The sequence below is a fragment of the Micropterus salmoides genome, unplaced genomic scaffold, assembly GCF_014851395.1.
Source record: "Micropterus salmoides isolate LMB-PRFRI ecotype aquatic unplaced genomic scaffold, ASM1485139v1 Ms_hic_scaffold_17, whole genome shotgun sequence".
Classification (NCBI taxonomy): domain Eukaryota; kingdom Metazoa; phylum Chordata; class Actinopteri; order Centrarchiformes; family Centrarchidae; genus Micropterus; species Micropterus salmoides.
In genome coordinates this window covers 25737231-25758683 of record NW_024040817.1, presented here as the reverse complement: position 1 = coordinate 25758683, position 21453 = coordinate 25737231, and the positions used below count along the sequence as shown (strand labels likewise).

The 21453-nt window shown below is 42.7% G+C and overlaps 1 long non-coding RNA gene across 1 annotated transcript; it reads left to right on the top strand.

The window, feature by feature from the left end:
* The first annotated feature begins 597 nt into the window (after positions 1–597).
* On the top strand, positions 598–1394 carry LOC119906805. The gene is made up of 2 exons (XR_005445037.1): positions 598–1011; positions 1147–1394. It is a non-coding gene; the product is annotated as an uncharacterized LOC119906805 (long non-coding RNA).
* The last annotated feature ends 20059 nt before the right edge of the window (positions 1395–21453 follow it).

The window sequence follows — 21453 nt, the reverse complement described above, 5'->3', positions numbered from 1 at the left end:
GTGAAAATGGAACAGAAAATGTCCCATCACTACAGCTTCCCCTGGCTAAATTGCCCCCCCCTCAAATCCAGGGTAAGGACACATCCTACAACTGCATCAACTTTTATTTTGTGAGTTAGCCAATCTTTTAATGAAACTGTTCTGGTGCTAGTAAATGTACAATCAACCAAAGACAGTTTGTTAGAAAGAGAAATGCCATTCTGTACCGTTTTGATATTTAAAAAGTTAGCAAGGATTGCATCTTTTCCAGAGTGACAAGTCTGCCGATCAGTAAACAAGCTAGCATTAGCTGTGCGTGTCATTTTCTAGACCCTTACATTGTAGATACACTAACAGCTGAGGCTAGTAAATAATAATCAGAATGGCAAGAAAATGAATAAGTCTATCTCACAAAATGTCTAACCTTGGTGGCTTTCCATCCACCTCATTTAATGCGCATTTTCAATTTGCGCATAAAATAGAATAAAGTGGAAAAGCAGAAATGTTGGAAAAAAATATTACGCTTAGGAGAGGTGGAAAAGTTGGTGTATCGCAAAAAAAGAAAATACAACAAGATAAACTTAGCGAGAAATCATGAAGTACGTGAAGCATGTGGCTGTGTAACCTAACCTCACGTTTTCTAAATGTTTTCCACCAATTAAGATTTGACTGGCACTTTATTTGCTATGTCATCTTGTTGTGCCCCTCATTCTACAGTGGTTTAATGTCACCTGACTGGAGCATTAGCGTCACTAATGCTTATCTTCATGAACCAACCAATCCACTAAACGTTGATGAAAACACGGCTAAATTCTCATTTTGTTTTGCAGGTTTTCATAAAATTTTGTTACATTTTGCACCACTTTTGGATGGAAACCTGGCACCAGTTTTCACCTTCAGTTCAAGTTTTCCCCCCTCTGCTGTTTCCTTCACCTCCTTTTTTCCCCTCAGCCCTCACACCTGTGTTTCTCCTTCACCAGGAAACAGAAGCTTAACATCAGCGCAGCAGAGTGAGAAGTCAGGCCTTAAGAGGTGAATAAATATTTTATCATCTCCAAGCTTGTCACATTATTTTGACTCAGCCAAATAAAAAATAACAGCACTGCTCCGGCATCCACTGCCAATGCACTTTTACTGCTAAATTGAACATTTTCACTTTCATTCCAGGTTCGCCAAACCACTATAGGCTTATCCCTGAGGTCATCAGCGATGTCAATAGCCTCAGTAGATAGAAATCTTTCATTAACCTTTCATTTCATTGCAACCTCCACAAATATTCAACAGAATACAAAACTGTAGCTTTCAATTTGTCTTTCAGCAGGAAGAGGAAATTGGAACAATATAATGAAGCAGTGTTATGCCATTTAAGCTGTCTTGGTGTTTGAGGGATTCTGAATAAAAGTTTTGAGCCAGCATTATTCCTCTATTTAAAAGCAGCACAGCCTGTTCCTCATAATGGGCAAACAGAGACCATGAATCATGTTGTTACTGTGAATACAACAAATTGGTGCAGTGCATTTTTCTCCAGTGAGTCCTGTAGTACTGATGTACTGTAGAGCCAGCGTTTATTACCAAGGCCAGAGTGAGAAAATCCAGTGAAGTGTGTTGGATGCTCCAACAACAAAATTACCAAAACATCATAAATTCCCAATATGCGGTATATTTTATTCAGTAGCTCAGTGAATCCAACTTGTCACTCGGAGTAGGAGCTTCTATTCTGTTACAGAGATGAGAGCATCGAGTGAATTGCCATTCCCCAAAACAACTGCCTGGATATGATTTACAGTAACACAGAAAAACACACTGGCAGAGGCGCTTGTTTCAGGCTGGGCTAATTTCCACTGAGTTTTGACCCAGACTCTGAAATAATCTTGGGGCAATTTCTACTCGCAGGTCATGAAATATTCACCTCATATCAAATCAATAATAGATCCAGTATTACTCACTTTTACTCCAATGCTGTTACAGCCCTTTGTCTCCCTCTCTGTCTATTGTCACAACAGGACAAGAAATGAAATGCATCTAGTAATATACTCTGCTGACATATGAGTTATATAACCAATACTGCTGTTCGAGGACAGATGGGATAGTTTCAGCATAGTCTATCATGAATGATGGTAACATATTCTGACATGGCTGCATGTATTCTTGACATGTTTTAAATGAAAGCGCACTGTTTCCAAACCAAACCAGTGCCTAGATGGCTTTTCACCCAGTTCTCCTGTAAATCAATGAAAAGTATGTTGACTTTAATAGATTTTGTCTTTAAATAATTTCAGCATAGAGTGCTATAAATGGATACCTTTGATTAAGAACATATGAAACGCTGTACTCAGTCCCCCACATCTCATTGACTCCCCTCTTTGTTCCTTTCACTCTCATTCCCTCCCAGCACACCCTCTCCCTCATCTGTCAGTCATCACAGCAAGCAGCATTTTTTTTCTCTCCTATCATTCCTTCACTCATTCGTCCTTCTCTCAAGGGATCCATAAAGGTGCCATTGATTTAGTAGTGGGAGACTCTCGCAAGGAAATCCAACCTTGGCTTCATCTGACACAAATGATGAACAAAGTGATGAAGCGGTATCACAACTGTAGTGTTCTTGGCTCCAGGAGCAAGTAAAGTAGTTGCATCATAAAGGTGCGTTCCTACCGAAAGCGAATCCAGTGTTTTGGGCGGCTTGATTACATACAAAGTCAATGCAAAGACGCGAATTCCTGCAAATTGGCTCCGGGCGGCACGAATGAGGCGTTTTTGTTCTGCTCTGACAACTACGCCGTTTACCAGCGAGAGGAGGTCAGAGTTAACTGCTTTTATTAAATTAGGTTTTTACTTTAGTTTTTGGAATTACAACTTGATTTATCTTCACTCGCGCTTGTCGGCAGCTAGCTTCTGTGCACATCCGGTTCTACTGTTGTTGTTAGCGTCGAATGCTGGACTACTACTTCATTTTTATATAAAAACCGGACAAAGCTGGACATTACGTGGAGAAAAGAAAGCGAGGAAGTTGAACTACCTGGTGAGTTTAGAAAATGTGTGTCTGTAACTTTATTCCAGCTGTCGTTGTACTTTACTGTGAACAGGTTAGCATAGCATAGCCCTGATCAATCCCAACTCCAAACACATATTGTAAAAGTTGTCGTCCTGCTGTCTTGCTGACAGACCTGACAAAGTATGAATTCATATGTCTAACAAAACGGCATCATATTGTAGTTATTTCAGCATCAGTTTGATCCGTTTATTGCAATTAAATCACAGCTAAGGGTTTACTTTGTGTTCATGTAGCTGTAGTATCCGTGGGCTGCGGACAATCATGAATGCACTGTTGGTTTTATAAAATAGTAGGACATGATGGAAGTAAAATACGTCTCTGCTTAGGATGCCATTACTCCACTATATCTTTACATAGCAAATAGTTGTTTGCTACTATATCAATGTTCAAAATCTCAAACACAAGCATTTTACTTGATCAGCGTGGTAAATCATAGCATTTCAAAGTGGAAGGAGGTAATTCAGGCCTGTGACAGCCCTATCGACTGTAACACCTTGAAGTTTTTGTAATGTTTTTTTTGGTTTTCAAACATACCAGTCCCTCCAGATTTTCTCAGGCCTTCTTAGTGATTGTTGGGGCGTAAAATGCCTGATTTTGGGGCAGCTTTTCTAATAAATTGCTATTAAAGTTCTGATGTATTGGGGCATTTTTTTGTCGGAATAACTGAAAACTGCAAGAGTAGATAGATTTTTTTACTTCAGAATTATAGTTGAATCATTAAACAGTCACTCCATGATTTTGCAGGTCTAACCCTAACCTTGCATATTTAAAACAACTGACCTTGATTCTCTTAGCGCTTGTAATTGACAGCCTGTGTCATAGTCATTTTTTTGTCTGAAGTATTTGTCAATAGACAATTTGCCTTATACGATATGTGCAGTATTGTGTTCAAACACAATACTGCACATATCGTTTACCCCTGCTTTGGGGAGACGTCTGCTGCGCCTTGTAAACAAGGAAGTGACAAGTTGACATATGACAACGTTTTGTGGAATGGTAATTGTAATGGTAACTTACGGTGAGCGGCTTACCTGCTCCGGAGCAGGTTAAGTTCGAGATGAGAACGCCACCTACTGACCAATCAGTTCTCTTGGAAAATGACATCACCATCTGTACGATATCCCACAACCTGTTTTATAGGCTGCTTTTGCTTGGTAGGCCTATAGAAATTAAGTTTAATATGAATGTCTTAATTTTAGGTTTATAGCGATCTTTCATTACAGACTGATCATGTGGGCACAGGTAATGCGGGGGAGTTTTCAGTAGCATAAATGTTGAGATCCAGTATTTTGACCACTAGTTGAGCACCTATTGGCGCATGAAGGCTAAAATTGTCAAACACTCCGTAACACCACATCAAATCAACTCATTCATATTATAGGCTACGCTTGTTCATTTACCCTGTCGCCAATTTTCCTTCACAGCTGCAGCTGTGCTACTTAGACACCAACAAGTGCCAATGCTGCTCTATGTCTGCTGGATGTGTAAATAGTATTATATCAATCCAAGAAAAACTTGAAATATGCGAATATACAGTGGGGAAATGAGCTTCAGAAACCAGCTGAAGAAACTCATCCTGTACCTACAACAATACAAGACTCAGTAAAGCCATATTATGGGATATTTCTCCAAGATGGCGCTGAGTATAGCTGCCTCAGTGTTTGGTGCGCTTTGATTCGTTTTGTTTTTGTGTTAATTCAGTTTTCGGCTGTGATTCCCGGTGCTCTTTCACCAGGGAGGAGCTCATGAACATCAGGGGAACAACTCCAGCGGATTTAATTCCCACTTTTCTTGCGTCATCAGTGGAATTATTAGACATTTTGGTGAAGGGCTCTATCGCTGTCGTTCACTTTGTGAAGCGCCACAGGAGAGGGAAAAGAGCCGGGTCGCTTGTGCGTCTTCGCCGGCGGGGACGCCGCACACCGCTACCGGCAATATATACTCTCCAACGTGCACTTACTGTGCAACAAACTGGACGAACTTCAGCTTCTGGTGGGGAAAAACAGAGACTTTTATTCATCTTCTGTTCTGTGCTTCACGGAGACGTGGCTGTGTGAGCTGATACCGGACTCCGCGCTACAGCTGGCAGGCTTCCAACTGTACAGATATCGTACAGACCGCAACACAGAACTCTCCGGCAAAACAAAAGGTGGAGGTGTCTCTTTTTATATTAACAATGGCTGGTGTACTGACGTGACAGTGATTCAGCAGCACTGTTCTCCTGATCTGGAATTTCTTATCATTAACTGTATACCGTTTTACTCCCCACGTGAGTTTGCTTCATTCACTCTGGTCGGTGTTTACATCTCACCGCACGCCAATGTTCAGGACGCACAGAGCATGCTGGCCGTATACTGTGTGTTGAGCCGACAAATCCGGACTCCCTTGTTATTGTTCTTGGTGATTTTAACAGGGTAAATCTCAGCCAAGAACTCCCCAAATACAGACAGCTTATAAAGTGCCCAACCAGAGAGGGGAACACTTTGGATCACTGCTACACCACCGTTAGCAGTGCCTATCACGCCGTCACACGCGCTCCACTGGGACACTCTGATCACGTGATGGTCCATCTGATCCCTGCTTACAGGCAAAAACTAAAGCTCTGTAAACCTGTAGTGAGGACATCAAAGAAGTGGACAAGTGAAGCTGTTGAGGACCTCCAGGCATGTTTGGACTGTACTGACTGGGATGTTTTCAAGAAGGCTACCAACAATCTGGATGAGTTTACAGAGGCTGTGACGTCCTACATCAGCTTCTGTGAGGACAGCTGCATCCCAACACGGACCAGGGTGAGTTATAACAATGACAAACCCTGGTTCACAGCTAAACTCAGACAGCTAAGGTTGGAAAAGGAGGAGGCATTTAGGAGTGGTGACAGGGCCGGGTGCACGGCGTTAAAGTACAGGTATAGCAAGGAGGTGCGAGAAGCTAAACAACTGTACTCAGAGAGACTAAAGAACCAGTTCTCTGCAAACGACGCCACTTCTGTCTGGAGGGGGTTCAGACAGATCACAAACTATGAACCCAAAGTCCCCCACTCCATAAACGATTCTCGCCTGGCAAATGAGCTGAACCAATCGGACACCATCCCCCATGACTCCTCCGCTCAGCTTCAGCCTTAGTCCACCAGATCTTCCCCTCCCTCCTCAGAGCTGGCCAGCTCCACCCCGTCCCCTCCTCTCCATCACAGAGAGGGAAGTCAACGGCCTTTTCAGGAGGCAGAACCTATGCCAGGATCCTGTTTGTGGATTTCAGCTCTGCTTTTAACACCATCATCCCGGCCCTACTGCAGGACAAGCTCTCCCAGCTGAGCATGCCTGACTCCACCTGCAGGTGGATCACAGACTTCCGGACAGGAAGCAGCATGTGAAGCTGGGAAAACATGTCTCTCACTCCAGGACCATCAGCACCGGTTCCCCTCGGGGCTGCGTTCTTTCCCCCCTTCTCTTCTCCCTGTACACCAACAGCTGCACCTCCAGTCACCAGTCTGTCAAGCTCCTGAAGTTTGCGGACGACACCACCCTCATTGGGCTCATCTCAGGCGGGGACGAGTCCGCCTACAGGTGGGAGATCGACCATCTGGTGACCTGGTGCAGCCAGAACAGTCTGGAGCTCAACGCTCAGAAGAAAGTGGAGATGGTCGTGGACTACAGAAAGAGCACAGCCCCACCCTCCCCCATCATCCTGTGTGACTCCTCAGTCACCACTGTGGACTCTTTCCACTTCCTGGGCACCATCATCTCCCAGGACCTCAAGTGGGAGCTGAACATCACCTCCCTCACCAAGAAGGCCCAGCAGAGGATGTACTTCCTGCGGCAGCTGAAGAAGTTCAGCCTGCCAAAGACAATGGTGCACTTCTACACCGCCATCATTGAGTCCATCCTCACCTCCTCCATCACCATCTAGTACGCTGCTGCCACTGCCAGGGACAAGGGCAGGCTGCAGCGCATCATTCGCTCTGCAGAGAAGGTGATTGGCTGCAATCTTCCTTCTCTTCTGGACCTGTACTCCTCGAGGACTCTGAGGTGAGCAGGAAAGATTGCAGCTGATTCCTCCCACCCCGGACACAAACTGTTTCAGGCTCTCCCCTCTGGCAGGAGGCTGCGGTCCATCAGGACCAAAACCTCTCGCCACAAAAACAGTTTCTTCCCGACTGCAACTAGCCTCATTAACAAGGCCCAGGTCCCCTTTGTTGTTGTATATTTATATGTTGTCAGTTTATATATTTATATGTACACAATATTCTCTTCCGTTACCTTACTTCTTCACAGCACAGACCCAGAATAATGCACATGTATATATCTGCAACGTTGTTCTTCTATTCCATATTTATATATTTCCACATTTATTTATGTTGACTGTATGTTTGTCTACGTGTAGCACCTTATTACCACAGCAGATTCCTCGTATGTGTAAAACGCTACTTGGCAATAAAGCTCCTTCTGATTCTGATTCTGATTTCAACACCTTGCCCTGCCTCACTGATCCCCTTGGGTCCCAGGAAGGTTATATAACTGGTCCTGTCCTCTGCTGTTTTGTCCCATCTTATCCTGTGCCACGTCCTGTCTTCTCCAGTCCTGTCTATTTCCAGTTTTTCTTTGTTGGCTCCTTCTCCCACTCCTTTCTTCCTTCTCCCAAACAACCCAACAGATATCTTGCATCATTTAGTGTAATCACGCATGGGGTCTGGTAGGGGGATGGTGATGCTCCATATGGCCTACTAAGAGTTAAAAGACCTGACAGGTATTTGCCAGAATGTTCTCTCTTCTAATTAACTCACACTCCTCCTCATTCCTCCCTCACATCCTTTTCCTCCCTCCTCCCTTTTCTCCCTCCTCTTTGTTACTCCGCCCTTCCCTTTTTTCCCCCTTTTTTCCCCTGCTCATTCCTAAACAATCGAACACATTAATTCCTCCAAGGACCCTGACAGCATGGCAGGAGTTCACTGTATGACAGCCAATCAAATGTTAATCGCTGTCTCTAAGGAGCACCGCTCTCCCCGGCCCGCCATTTCCTCTGTCTCTCAGTCCTTTTATTAAACCATTCTTTTCTTCTCCTCCAAGGATACGCTTTCTCTCTTTGTTTGCTTATATTAATGCTGTGCATCACAGTGGTTACAGACGTGGCGGCCCTCTTCTGAAAGGTTGAGTGTTTTTTGACAGTCAAGGATGGTGCAAGCAAGTTATTACAGCAGTTTAGTTCTGGAAAAAAAAATCCTACTTCCTAACAACACCAAAGCTATATTAGTGCTTTTAATTAGCCATAACAAGCTGGCACTTAATTCTAAGATGCGGTTTTGTGGCCACTCAGTCACAGCCAGCTTATGAATGTTTGTATCTGCTCATTTAGATTTTGTTTATTTTGTCTTCATATTTGTGCTAGGCTTTCATTGCTGTGTTTTTTGCACAGAGCTTCCCAGAGATCATCTGCACATCAAACACGTGTTTGATGTGTTTGAATGCATCAGCTCATGTGCACCAAAAACCTTCTCCTATAAAAGACTCACCAAACACAGAGGGTCAAGAAAGCAAATAGCTTTTATGATTGGCTACACATGAGGAAAACATAGATTTCTATTTGCATGTGTTTTACCTGCAATGAGCCGTGCATTTGACCACGTTGTCCTCTGAGTTGCGCCAGAGAAGAGATTGTGAATCCCCCAAGGTCAAACTGGAGCATAGGAAAAGATGACTCAGAGTTTACATCGTCATGACAGCAAAGGCAGACGCCACAGACATCAGCACTAGTTTTAGTTTGTGTTTATTCTCTGTATCACTTTGTCTTTCTCTTTCAGTTTATTTTTCTCCTTAAATGCAGAGTTTAACTGAAACCAAACTATAGATAAATGGACGGATGGATGGATAGTGTTGCAGACAGTCTGTCTGGCAACACCATGTCTACCACTCCCCTGAGTGCAGTGTAGACTAAATTGACTACATAGCAGCCGAGAAGCAATGCTATGATAATGATATGATAATTGGGAGTAAAATAGGGTTGAAACTGAACATCCTGGATGCATAATCACAGAGGAGTCTCAGGCTGTTTGATCTGATGTATGCTAATTCAAGACATGGGAAGCATGGTAATTTGATAGCATTTCATATTCGACGGTGGTACCTCCAACCCCCAGCACAACCCCACCCCCAACCCGAGCATCTTAACCTTTCCTTTCTGCATACCTCAGCACTGTCAAGACGTCAGGACTATTGTATGCTCAGGATCGCACCTAAAAACAAAGGCAAATAACTTATCATCTTCTGGAATTAATGGAAAATGTAAATGAAAAAAGCAAAGCAGGATTTATTAATTTTTCATGTGGACTTTTCATGTGCCAGTGTTCACACTCTGAGCTACTGATTTTTGGTCTTTTTATTCTGACTGACTGAGGGTGGCGTTAAAGACTGATTACATTCATATGTTCCACAGCCAAGCCTTGACAGGAATATTGTGTATTGTTGGCTGCTTTGATATTGTTTTTTTCTTAATTAATTTTAATGAGAAGCCAGCAGTAAGTGAGTTGGATTATTCAAAAATACATTTTACAACCATACCATCCACTTCAACTATGAATGCATTCATTCTTCAGGCCTCACTTATGAGGTGTTCCTTTGTTTCCGTGAGACCTGAGAAATGCTGGCTACAGTAAATTTCTTGCCCATTTTGCACCTGCCTTACAGAAACATTATTCATTAAACAAATTTTTGTGCAAGGGTGGTAATACTTGTGCTGAGCCGAGCCGTGAGCAACTGTGATCATTCAAGTGGGCCCAGTTTCCACAGGCCTGCACGGGGACGTGCTGGTTCGCACAAACAGCAGTAAGAGCCTATCGCCTGCAGCTCTTCATCAGCTCACTGTGGCGGTTTCTGCTTGTACTATTACTCTTGAACATATTTGAAACTAATCTCTGCAGGGGCTTGTCCAGGAAGTTGCCTGGGGTGGCACAGGCCACCCCTGAAATCTGATTGGCCACCCCTTTATCATAAACTATCTGCTCAGTCAGAGGCTAGTTAAATTTTTATGTGCATTATTTGCTTTTGCATGTAGCCTACTTTTGGAGTACTCGTAGGTTATTTTTAAGTCAGTGTCCACCCCAGTCACAAAGGTCTGGACACGCCACTCTACACCATCTCTAGACCATATAATGCCAAATATGTCCATATCTTGTTGTGCTCACCAATTGTTATTTGTTTGAGGGGGGAAACTGATAAAAGCAGGACCACAGCAGGGCAGCAGGGCAGGTTTAGCAAGATTAGAATGGCTATATCTGTGATGTTTAAAGGAAGCATAAAAATCTGATCTGATCGCTTGTCCAACTTTATAATATATAAACAAACTTCCAGTTCCTTTCTGATTGTGTTACTCTCAGTGTAAATAAAGGGAATATCTGAATTCATACTTGCTGCCTAAACAAACATTTGCTTGTTTTCTAGTGGAAATAATATCATCAAACACAAGTGTACAAGCTATCCTACTAAACGACTAAAGAGTCACACAGGTGGCGTGTGCGCCGCGTTACGGCTGTGCCACGGCTGCCGGAGCAAATCGCTGCCATTGTAGTCGATGCTTGTGCTCACACCTGAAGCGCTGCAGCGCGTCCCAGAAGCGGCTCTCCGCTCCGCTGCGCGAAGACTAAGCAGCCTGTCTATTTTTGATGGAAGACGCGTCAAGCAGCACCGAGCAGATGAGCGAGGCAGGAAGTCAGACACAGAAACGGCAAAGAGAATCCGGTTGATTTTCAAAATAAAAATACCTTGTACAGATACCCGATCAACAATAAACACAGTTAAAACAGACCAAAAAGGAAACCATTTAACTATGTAGCCTTCTTAACCATGGTAGAAGCACAAAAATCAAGGACAACTTACCAAATCTGCTAAATCTAAACAATTCAGCAAAATCAGGCAGGCAAAACGCTCTTATTCTGAAATGCTCCATGTGGGAAATTCAGCCCTGCAGGGAACTGGGGGAAAACGGTTCACAGAGTGCTGTGATCGGTTGTAGAAGCACACACAACGACAAATAAACAACAAGTCAACAACATGGGGCAGGCTAATGGTGCGTTCCATTTACCTCGGAAGTCGGAGGTTTCTTCAAATGCGCGAAAATAACTGATATGTCGATATAAACTAAAAAAATAATAATAATCTACTGATTACTGCATTACATTATAATATATTTTTATATTCTGAATTGTCACCTGCCACCTAAAGTCCTTCCCTTTATAAAAATAAAGACATTTCTACCATAAATTGGTGCAGAAAATGTCTCCAGAATTCAGGAAATTAAGTGTTTAATGCTCAAAATGGATCCTGAGATGCCCATATTGAATATTTTCTCAATTATAATAATTCTTAATTCAATTCACATTTATTAAGCTAATTTATCATTGAGGTGAAAAGGGACCAGATACACATTTAAAAAGCCTTTAGGCTACTTTAGGGGGGATTAAATTAAATGACAAAAGTTTATCTACAGGAGAAACATATCTGACAGCAATACAGAATGCCTGACAGTCTTCCTGCATTATATTACAATATATTCTTGTTTTGAGTTGTCACCTGAGACATTTCCTCAATAAATTGGTGAAAAGAAATTCACCAGAATGCAGAAAATTAAGTGTTTAAAGCCCGGATTTTTAAGGGAGAGGACCTCCAGACCCCCCCCCCCCCCCCAATTTAATATTATCAGTGTTAATTATTAAGTAGTAATTATAAAATTTATTATAAATGTAGGCTACATATATAATTTACTGTTGCTTTATAGACGTACTTTGGGTAGGCGGCAATGGGGGGTGGGAGGTTAAAACATGAAACATTTCTGTGCTGGGCTAAGCCCCCGATGTTTCAAGAGCCTGGAAACGCCCCTGGTAGTGCTGTTGATGAACAATAAAGCCTGCATGTTTTCCAAGGAACATGTCTTTGCAGTCATTAAAGCAAAGACCATGTCAGTGTTCCTATAATGCGACGAAATAAAATATAAAAAATACTGTGTGTCCTGCCTGGACCTGTCTGGACGCAGTACTGCATGATTAATTGCTTCTGCTAACTCACATGCACCCTAAATTGCACAAACAAAACAAAGCCACAGTGATTACTGCATATGCACACTTGTATGCAGTCATTTATTAAATTCTGGTGCAATTTTGAACCTGTTACTCTCCTGGGCCTGCAGAGAAAAACAGATTAACGACCTATAAACAGACGAGGAGTCAGACAGGAACTCTCATTATGAAAACACACAGACACCTCATGAGGAGCCAAGTGAGGGTGTAATCTTAAAATAGCCATGCAGTGACATGGCATGGTGACAGTTTTTCTGCTGTGTCATCCTCAGCCATTTGCCAAATAAGGGGAGAATCACCGGCGACCTGTGAGGCTGCATAATGTCCATTACATAAGAGCGGCTCTGGGCAGGACCGTACCAGAGCGGAGACGGGTCACTCTAACATTTTACTGGCTGGCCACAAGCAGCTATTTTATGGAATTATACGTGTGATTGAATTGTGTGTTATCTATTATGTAAGGGCAAACACAATTAACGCTGTTATGGGCCTTTATATAGGAAAATAAAATCACAGTTGTCTTGATCAGTCTGAGAAACAAGTCCCAAAAACACTTAATTGATGATTGTCTCATGGGAAACAGAGCATAAATGTTGAGATCTGTATCTGTGTGTGTTTGTTTGTGTTTAAGCCCCTTATAGGGATATTCCAGTCTGTGCCGGCTGTAGCACATATTCGCTTACATAAGCTGAAGGAGCTGGACTGCCCTGACCAAAACATTGTGCGTGTGTGTGTGTGTGTGTGGGTGGGTGTGTGTGTGGGTGTGTGTGTGTGTGTGTGTTTGTGCAGTCAGGCTGACCTCACATAGTGACATTCAGAGTAGAAGGCCAGATGACGCTCACATTATAAACCCTTCTGCGTCACGTATACAATGGACACATTGCACTCGATCTGTGCCTTTCTCTCACACACACACATATACATCATCACGCACATACGCACATGCTTATTAGGTGGAAATTATTGGTTGAGGGTGTGTACATGCATACATACACACACACACACACAGACATATATATATAGGCCTACTATGCAGATGGAGTGTGATGGTGAACTGCAGATGGAGTGTAACCGGAGAACATGGATTAATTAACACATATATCAGGCATGTGCACACAAGCCCATCAATCAGCATGCAAATGATCCCACCAACACACTGGCAAGGGTGATATGGCACCCTCTCTCACACACACACAAACTAATCATGCTGAAATTATAGTCAATTGAAAGGCCCTTTATGACTGTGAGCACCATTATGAAGAACAGAGAACTGTGTGTGTATGTGTGTGTGTGTGTGTGTGTGTGTGTGTGTGTGTGTGTGTGTGACGGATGTATTGTAGTATTTATAATGCCACATGCTCCAGCGGCATCTCTAAGGCCTAACTCTGTTAACCTCCATTACAGAGCAAAATCCCAGCGGAGCTTTCTCGAAAAAGACTCATTGGAAATGTTATTTGGGCATACACACAAACAACCAAATACACACATACAGTGAAATGGTCCACAAACTCAATGTGTCCAGTCACTGGCTCCCAAAGTGAAAGACAGCATGTGGTCCATTATTTTTTAGGTGGCTGAGTTCAAAAGCATCAAGGGAGTCTGAGTTGGATGATCACATGTCTCACTTTGTTGTTGCCACATCAGATGCAACCAGATGGCTGTATGTGGTCTACGGCATTTCTGTCTGTGTGTGGAAACTGCAACTTGTAATTTTTACACTCTGGGGTCGGGAATTACATTCACAGATTTTTTAAAAACTTATTTATTTTACTCATTATCATGAGAGCTACATAAAAAATACTAAAGTTGCTTAAAATTAGATTAGATTGCAGAGATCTACTGATTATTTTTTTGATGACAGACTTGATGACGACATCTCCTCTCCTCTCCAACAACAACAATAAACACGTGAATCATCAACAATCAAGATTAACCTTATATTAACTAGAACAAATTCAGAAGATTATTAGAATTGAATATTTAAATGTAACTAAATGTTATTTCTAGAGCAGTAACAGCAATGTTTACAACAGCAAAGTCACTATATACCATCTATATATAATATATAGGCTTTCTACATGTTTATACTTGTTGAGTACATGTGTTTATTAAGTATTGGCTTAATGACTTTGCTTCGTGTGTGTGTGTGTGTGTGTGTGTGTAGGAGCTCACAGAAAGCAGGATTTCTATGATTTCAACACAGATTTGTTGTTCACAATGTAACCTTAGCCTAATCACTGGAAAAATAGAATGTGTCAAAAGTGAGTTTCCAGCACACCTGTAGCCAGTAGTAATGGCAATGCTGATATAGAAACTACTACTTTGGGAACTAACGTTAGTTCCAGGAACTGTGCAATGTCACGCCTTCCCATTTACTGTATGGACAGGTGGATTTGTGGTGCATTCAAACACAATAAATTATATTTGTTTCATGAGCACACTTTAGAAACACTGTAAAACATCTATAAGCAATTTCCCCCTTTTAAAAGGTGTTGATATGATGCTACAGTAAACTTTCGAAATGTTAAATGTTATAATAACATTCAACTGTTTGTATATTGTTATAATATTGTACTAATACACAACTAATACTAGTTACTCCTCCAGGTGGATAGAGCCTTTGCAGTGGACAGACTTAGATTCAGCCAGAGCCAGGATGCCATTGGCCAAATATTATCTCCTTTTGCCGCCTCTTCTTTAGTGCAACATGTTCCCCTTGTTCTGTTTTACTAAAATTATTGTTGTAATTTAAAGTATGTGTGTGTGTGTGTGTCCATACCCATTGCCACTGTGCCACTTATTACTGGAATCCCCCACCCGGCCCCAACCTTCCACCCACTGCGGGTATCTGTCTGCCTCCTGCCCCTACTGTCCTCTTTTTAAAAAAAAAAAAAATATGGCCACCCTACTCTAATAGTACTATAGAGCTGCTAATGTGAGAATAGCTGTCAATGTGAAGTAGTCTGTTGGAAAGCAGTTCAGCATTCTTATTATTCCTCTCTGACTCTGGAGAGTTATCTATCGTAGTCTTAGAAATCTCCAAAACGACAACACAGGAGTTCCGCTTGTTACAGTTAGCATAAGTCCTGTTGTGGTGGCAGCCCGGCTGACGGTGAGTGTCCTGGTTTTTTCTCCTTTTTATCAGTTTTTCTGCTTTTTTCCTTGGTTTTCTGTTCCCTGCCTGCCTCCCTGTGTTTTCTCCCCTGTGTGCTCTCTCTCCCTCTGCTCCTGAGCCCAGCCAACTACCTGCACCTGCATCCCATCAGCCACCTCGTCAGCCTGCCACACCTGCCAGTAATCACCTCATGCCTGCCTGTATTTCAACCCCGGTTCTCCACACCATCCTCGCTTGATCGTCGTTGCTCCATACCCGGTGCCACCCCCACGTTCAGGCTTTCACGTTTCTTGTTTTTTTCACATTTACCCTGTGCCTTGTTGCTGTCATCCCTAACCCTGTCTCTCTGTCTGTTTCCCTCCCAGGTACACTCACCCTCGTCCTCCGTTCAGTCGGCTGGGCTCATCCACTGGCCCACTCCTCCTCGGACTTCCCTCACGGCGTCCTCCCTGTCCCCCCGCCTCTCCTCGCTTCCTCGGCCCCTGTGTTCCCCGGCTCCCTGGCCCCCTGTCTCCTTGGTTCCCCGTGCCTGTGCTTTCCCGACATCCACCTCTTCCTCCCCTCCAGTCCCTTTACTCCTTTCTCCCTCAATAAACCTCCTTCCCTCTGAACTTTGAATTTGGGTCCTCTCTGTCCCCACACCACGCAATCCCACAACAACTCCCCCACTAATGTCAGTGCCAATAATGCAAGTGAGACTAATGCTAAATGAGGCAAAGAGGACTTGGTTTAATTAATAAAGATTAGACTAATTTTCTACAGACCAGAAGGAAGCCAAGGCCCAGACACACCACCATCCAGTTGGAGTAGTTTCGCCTCAGCTTTATTATTCCGGGAACCTCTGTGACATACCTGTGACCTAGAGCAAACAAGGGATGACATTTCCTAGAGCATGAATTCATGTCGTCACTGTCTAATCCATCTTCATCCCATCCTATTCTTGTCAAGTGAACGACATGGAATAAAGGAGGGTGAGGGTGACCTCTGCTTCTAAATAAAGATGCAGAACCTTTGGCTAGTTTTTACATAGACGTCATGGCTACACATGTTGTTTGTTGTGATTTTCTGTGAATTTCTGACTCATGTCAAAGCTATTTCCAGATCTGTGCTGCTTTAAACAAGCTCAGAGAGACACAGTGGGACAATTCTTGTGACATTTTATTTGAGTATTTTGATACTTTGGTGAGAAACAGACGCCAACAGATCAGAGATGTAAAAGCAGCAGCAGGTTTAGATGAAAGGATGACTTCTAATAAAGGACTCTGGCTTTGAATAAACATGATATTGTGAGTGATGAATATGTATAAAAAATTTATTTGTGCAGAGTGCATGCATACCGTTGTGTGAGGGTGTGAATGCATGTGTGATGTGAGAGGGGATTAAAGTAGTCCTCACTCTGCTGTAGGCAGAGTCAGATATGTATGAGGTATATAACATACAAAAGAAGCACCCCTAGAAAAATCACATGCATTTACTGTAATAAAGTCTCTACACTCTTTATTCAACCAGGGGTATTAAAACCTGTAAACTCAGACAGCTTAATTGTCTTAAATAAGCTTATGGATTTAAATAAGAAAAGCCCAAGACATCCTTACCACAGCACTAGTCTAGCTTTTCATTGTGTGGAGGCATGAGGAGGGAGAAAGTGGGTTAAGGGGAAAGAAAGATGAAGGCAGAGGGGCTGAAAAATTAAATGCAAAGCTGCTAGGTCTATGGGAAGGGATTAGTCCATAGTCCCTGCACACTCACAAATGACACACAGTTTAATTCCAAGCTATCGCATAAGAATTATTACAGGGATGAATAGATTTATGTACAAAGGTCTCAGATACATTTCCGCTGGTGACCGTGGGTAAGGGGAAGGATTGCTGATCTGACATGTCCGACCTTGACCTCATCAGCTCTCTAATGTGTTTAAAGGGATCATGGCAATCTTTCCTGAGATATGAATCCTGCACTTACACTGTGTCATAGCAAATAACATTATCAACCATTTTACCAAATTATGGTTTTGGTCTTTGTCATTTGCATGTATGTGTTTCAGATGTGTGGGCCACGTCCTAATTTGCCCTTCCTCTGAACTCTTACAGGGAGACTCCGGAGATTAAGTATTATATTTCCATAAAGTTGGGGGACTCATAAGAGATGGATTAAACAAGACTAACTGCTAAAATCCATGGCGCCCGGAGCTAATCGCGGCCTTTCTAGTCAATGCTTGTGAGTCCACCGGACGCGGCCACAGCGTGTCCGCTCTGCAGAGAATAGGTAGCAGGTCTATTTTTGACTGATGACGCGGCAAGCAGCACAGAGCAGATTGTACTGGGCAGAAAGTCAGGCATGGAGAATCCGGTCAATTTTTGTGGAGACTCCCAGTCATAAAACAACAATAAACATGGATAAAACAGACACAAAAAGAAATAATTTACCTGTGCGTAGCCTACTTAATCATAGAAGAAGCACGAAAAGCAAACACTGATTACCAAATCAACAAAATCTAAACATGTCAGCAAAATTAGGCAGGTAAAACGCTCTGATTCTGAAAGGCTCTTTGTGGGATAGGGAGCCTGACGTTGACAGAACGCTGTGAAGAAGGTAGTAGCTGCACCCTCCGCTGCTGAAATGCTCCTGAGATGCTTCCAGTGGACATTGACGCCAGGCTGAGGATGGATCGAAAACGTGGCGCAGCTGTAACGTGCCGTAGCCAGTGGATTCCTGCCGTCAGAATCTACAGCTACGCTGGCGGCTCTGTGAGGCTGTAGTTAGGCACAGTGGTTCTTTGAGCAAACGCTAACATCATGCTAACATGTACACAATGATGACATCATAAGGGTTATTTTATTTTTTCAGACGTGACAAAACTCCCTCTGAGCCACAGGAGGCATTACACAACTACATTTCACAGGCAGTGGTACTCCCCATGACCAGTAAACTGAACTCAGCGGAGTGCCCATTTAATGTGCTCCAGTAAAGAGAAATAAAGTGAGAGTGCTGGATCTTTGCTGATCTTAGCTTAATGAGGTTTCTCTTTAAAAACAGCTTTTACCACATGGACTTCCCTTACTCCACCTTATTCCTCTGCCCTCTTAATTCCTCCGCACTTGTCTGCCCTGAACAAACGCTGACGTTGTAGGAAAATCAGCACTTTTCTGCCAATCTAAATTTGGCCAGCTCACGACTGTGCACTTCAAAATAACCCACTCCTCTCCACTTCCACATTCACCCACCCACCCCCTACCTCAATACTCCAGAGACTGGAGCGCAAGAAACAAGGCAATTATAAATTTCCTCCCTTGTAATTTCTAAATGTACAGGTAGAGCTGGCAGTCACACAAGCACATCCACGGATGCAGGAACACACACACTTATATATTCCCTGATTTTAACGCCTAGTGTGCAGCGGGCATGTAAGGCAGCACCAAGGCCTACTTCCAGCCTTGTCTGGAAGGATTGTTTCAGGCATGCATCATCGCTGTAAGCAGGTGTTGCCTCCCTCTGCTGCTTTGCTAACTCGCAATAACTGCTTTCTCTAGACCTGGAGGAGACACTTTCACAGCCGAGCCATACATTGAGGATGCAAAATTGTCCTCATAACCATTTCCAATCCCCAAACCTGCAATAATGTGACTTATTTATGAAGCTGACTGAGTGCATTCTCTGTAAACAGTGTTTGGTTTGGGGCTTGAAAGGTGAAAATAGTCCAACTTACATGAATAATATAAGTTAATATTTGATGACCCCATCTTTGCAGGTTTTTCTCGGGTCTAATGAGTCCAGCAGTGATTCACCACAATGCTCAGAGAAGACTTCTTCAGGACAGCACAAATCTTAATTTCAGATTAACTTGTCCCAAGGCTGAACACTGGCATAACATTAGAATTACGTCTCAAAATGTGTGTTCCAAGAACAGCAGTCTCCTAGCTGTGAGTTGAAGGGAATGGACACATCCAGTTCCATGACGTAGTGTTATGTAACTCTCAGTGTTGCCACTGACGGTCTGCCAGTCAGGACAAGCCATTAAGCTGCTCGCCCTGTGAGCACAAGTTAACTGGGTCTAAATTTGACAGCTTAGGCTTAGCCGGGTGGCGATACACTGACTGACTGAAAGCAGTGTCTAAGGGATGACCCTAGATGTGTATGTTTTACTCTGGGAACAAGCTCATTCTGTAGTGCAGTGTGAATGTGTATGGTGTGTGTTTGGTGAACAGCAGGTGTGGAGGGCGAAGAGCAGCAGCCGTGAAGGTAACACGCAGCAGGATTTAGGTGTCTGGCACTGAGGTCTGTTGGAGGCAGCCAGTGAAACTATTACGTGACGTGCTGATACCAGCAGCGTTTCCTCCCTAAGCTGCTACATTTTTGACTGGCTTGGTGTGATTCCAGACTAAGAGACTAAGCCCTCTATGGTTGTGTCCTACCAAAAACACTCCAGTGCCTTCCAAGAGGCTAGTTCTACAGCAGTCTGCAGTAAACACAGCAACTATTAATAACTCAGACAGGTCTGACAGGTGGTTAGGTAACAATCGAAGCTTCTTCTGTATTCTTGAAGGCCAAGGGATTTAACCAAAGGAGGAATTGTAGCAAGTCCCTAAATCAGATAACTAATTGTACCTTTAATCAAACATTTGGATTAGATTCACTTACTTTTTCATTGTGCAATTGACTTCAAAACACTGACTATTAATAAAGATATATGTTTTAATCAGCACCACTTTATGACCCTTCACACCTTTTGTCTACCCATACACTTTCACTAATCAAGCCTGATGTGGGCATCCCTGATTGAGATTTGCTTGTTGGACATCTCACTGACCATCCTATTAGCTCCTATAAGCTTTGTAACACCTGTTAGGGTGGAGAAGTGACACTTTTACCATTCTTATTGGTTCATGTAGTTTGGTTACACAACATAATTTCCAGAATAGCTTTCCCTAACTTACCTCTGAGCAGAGGTCTAATCAGGCAGAATAACGAAAACACCTGCTGGGTTTGGAGGGCCTTTAACAACCCCTGAACATTTGATCTTGTCAGATGCAGCTAGCTATAAGAACCGTCCTTATACCTAAATGACCAAATATAGCTTGTTTTAATGCCATCCTAAAATGACTCATTATGACTTTGGTGAGGGCATGATTAAGTTCAGACCTCTTTTAGAAACATCCAAGAAGTTCTTGTGCACAAAAAAGTCTTAATGACATGTGAAATACTCACATAATAATTATCACAATGACAGTAATTCCATCTTTTCTCATGATGATTGCGATGTAAACAGTAGAAATACGATTTCACATTACCAGGTAGTCCAACGGGAAGGTGCGCTTGCACGTATTTGATGGCAAATGCAGCACTTTACTGTCGCATTGTTTTGCAACAAAAGTTGAGTCAGGTTCAAGTTTTCTGCTGGAAGGACCTGCATTTTTTAGCATCAACACCTCAACTCTGTCTGAACGCAACCAAAATAAAGAGTATAACAGCAGTGAGCAGGATTTCTATAGGAACTAATTTGTATTGGTTTGTGATTGCCTTCATGACTGAAAGAACCTATTAGTGTCTGCTAGCTGGAGACAGCATGCCAACCTCAGTCCAGGATTCATGCACTGTTTGCACTCATCCGTACATCTGGACGTCTTTTAAGGTCACAATCCTTCAGTCCAGTTTGCTATGGAACATATACATACAGTATATTGTTCAACAAACAACCAGTGCAAACAGTCATTATTCACATGACCGTAAGAGGTTTATTTATTTTTATTTATTTATTTGGATCTCCAGCTACTAAGCCTCTATCAATCCATAAAACTACTAATGCCGATAATAACAACAATGACACGAGATACCCACATTATATCTAAATAGTCAGTACAACATTTGATAAAGTTCAAAAACAAGAGTTGTACCACTAAAGCAGGGTATCCAGCTACTGAAAAAATAAAGTAAAATGAGATAAAAATGAAACATCCTCACAAAAGTTTCTCATTAATGATAATATATTCAGACTTCATGTAGCAAAACATGTCCTATTTTGAAAGGGGCTGGTGTTCACTGCCATGGGTATTTCTTTAAACTATTTTTAAAAACCATTTAACTAGTTAAATGTGTAATGTCTGATGGCAATCCCATCTATATTACCCACTCTTCCAACCCGCATAGATGTCCAGAGGAGTGTGAATACAGCATTAGACATCCAAAGTGGAAAATAAACTCAAAAATGTTACTATGATGCTGAGTCTGCAAGCCAACATCTGGAGCTTC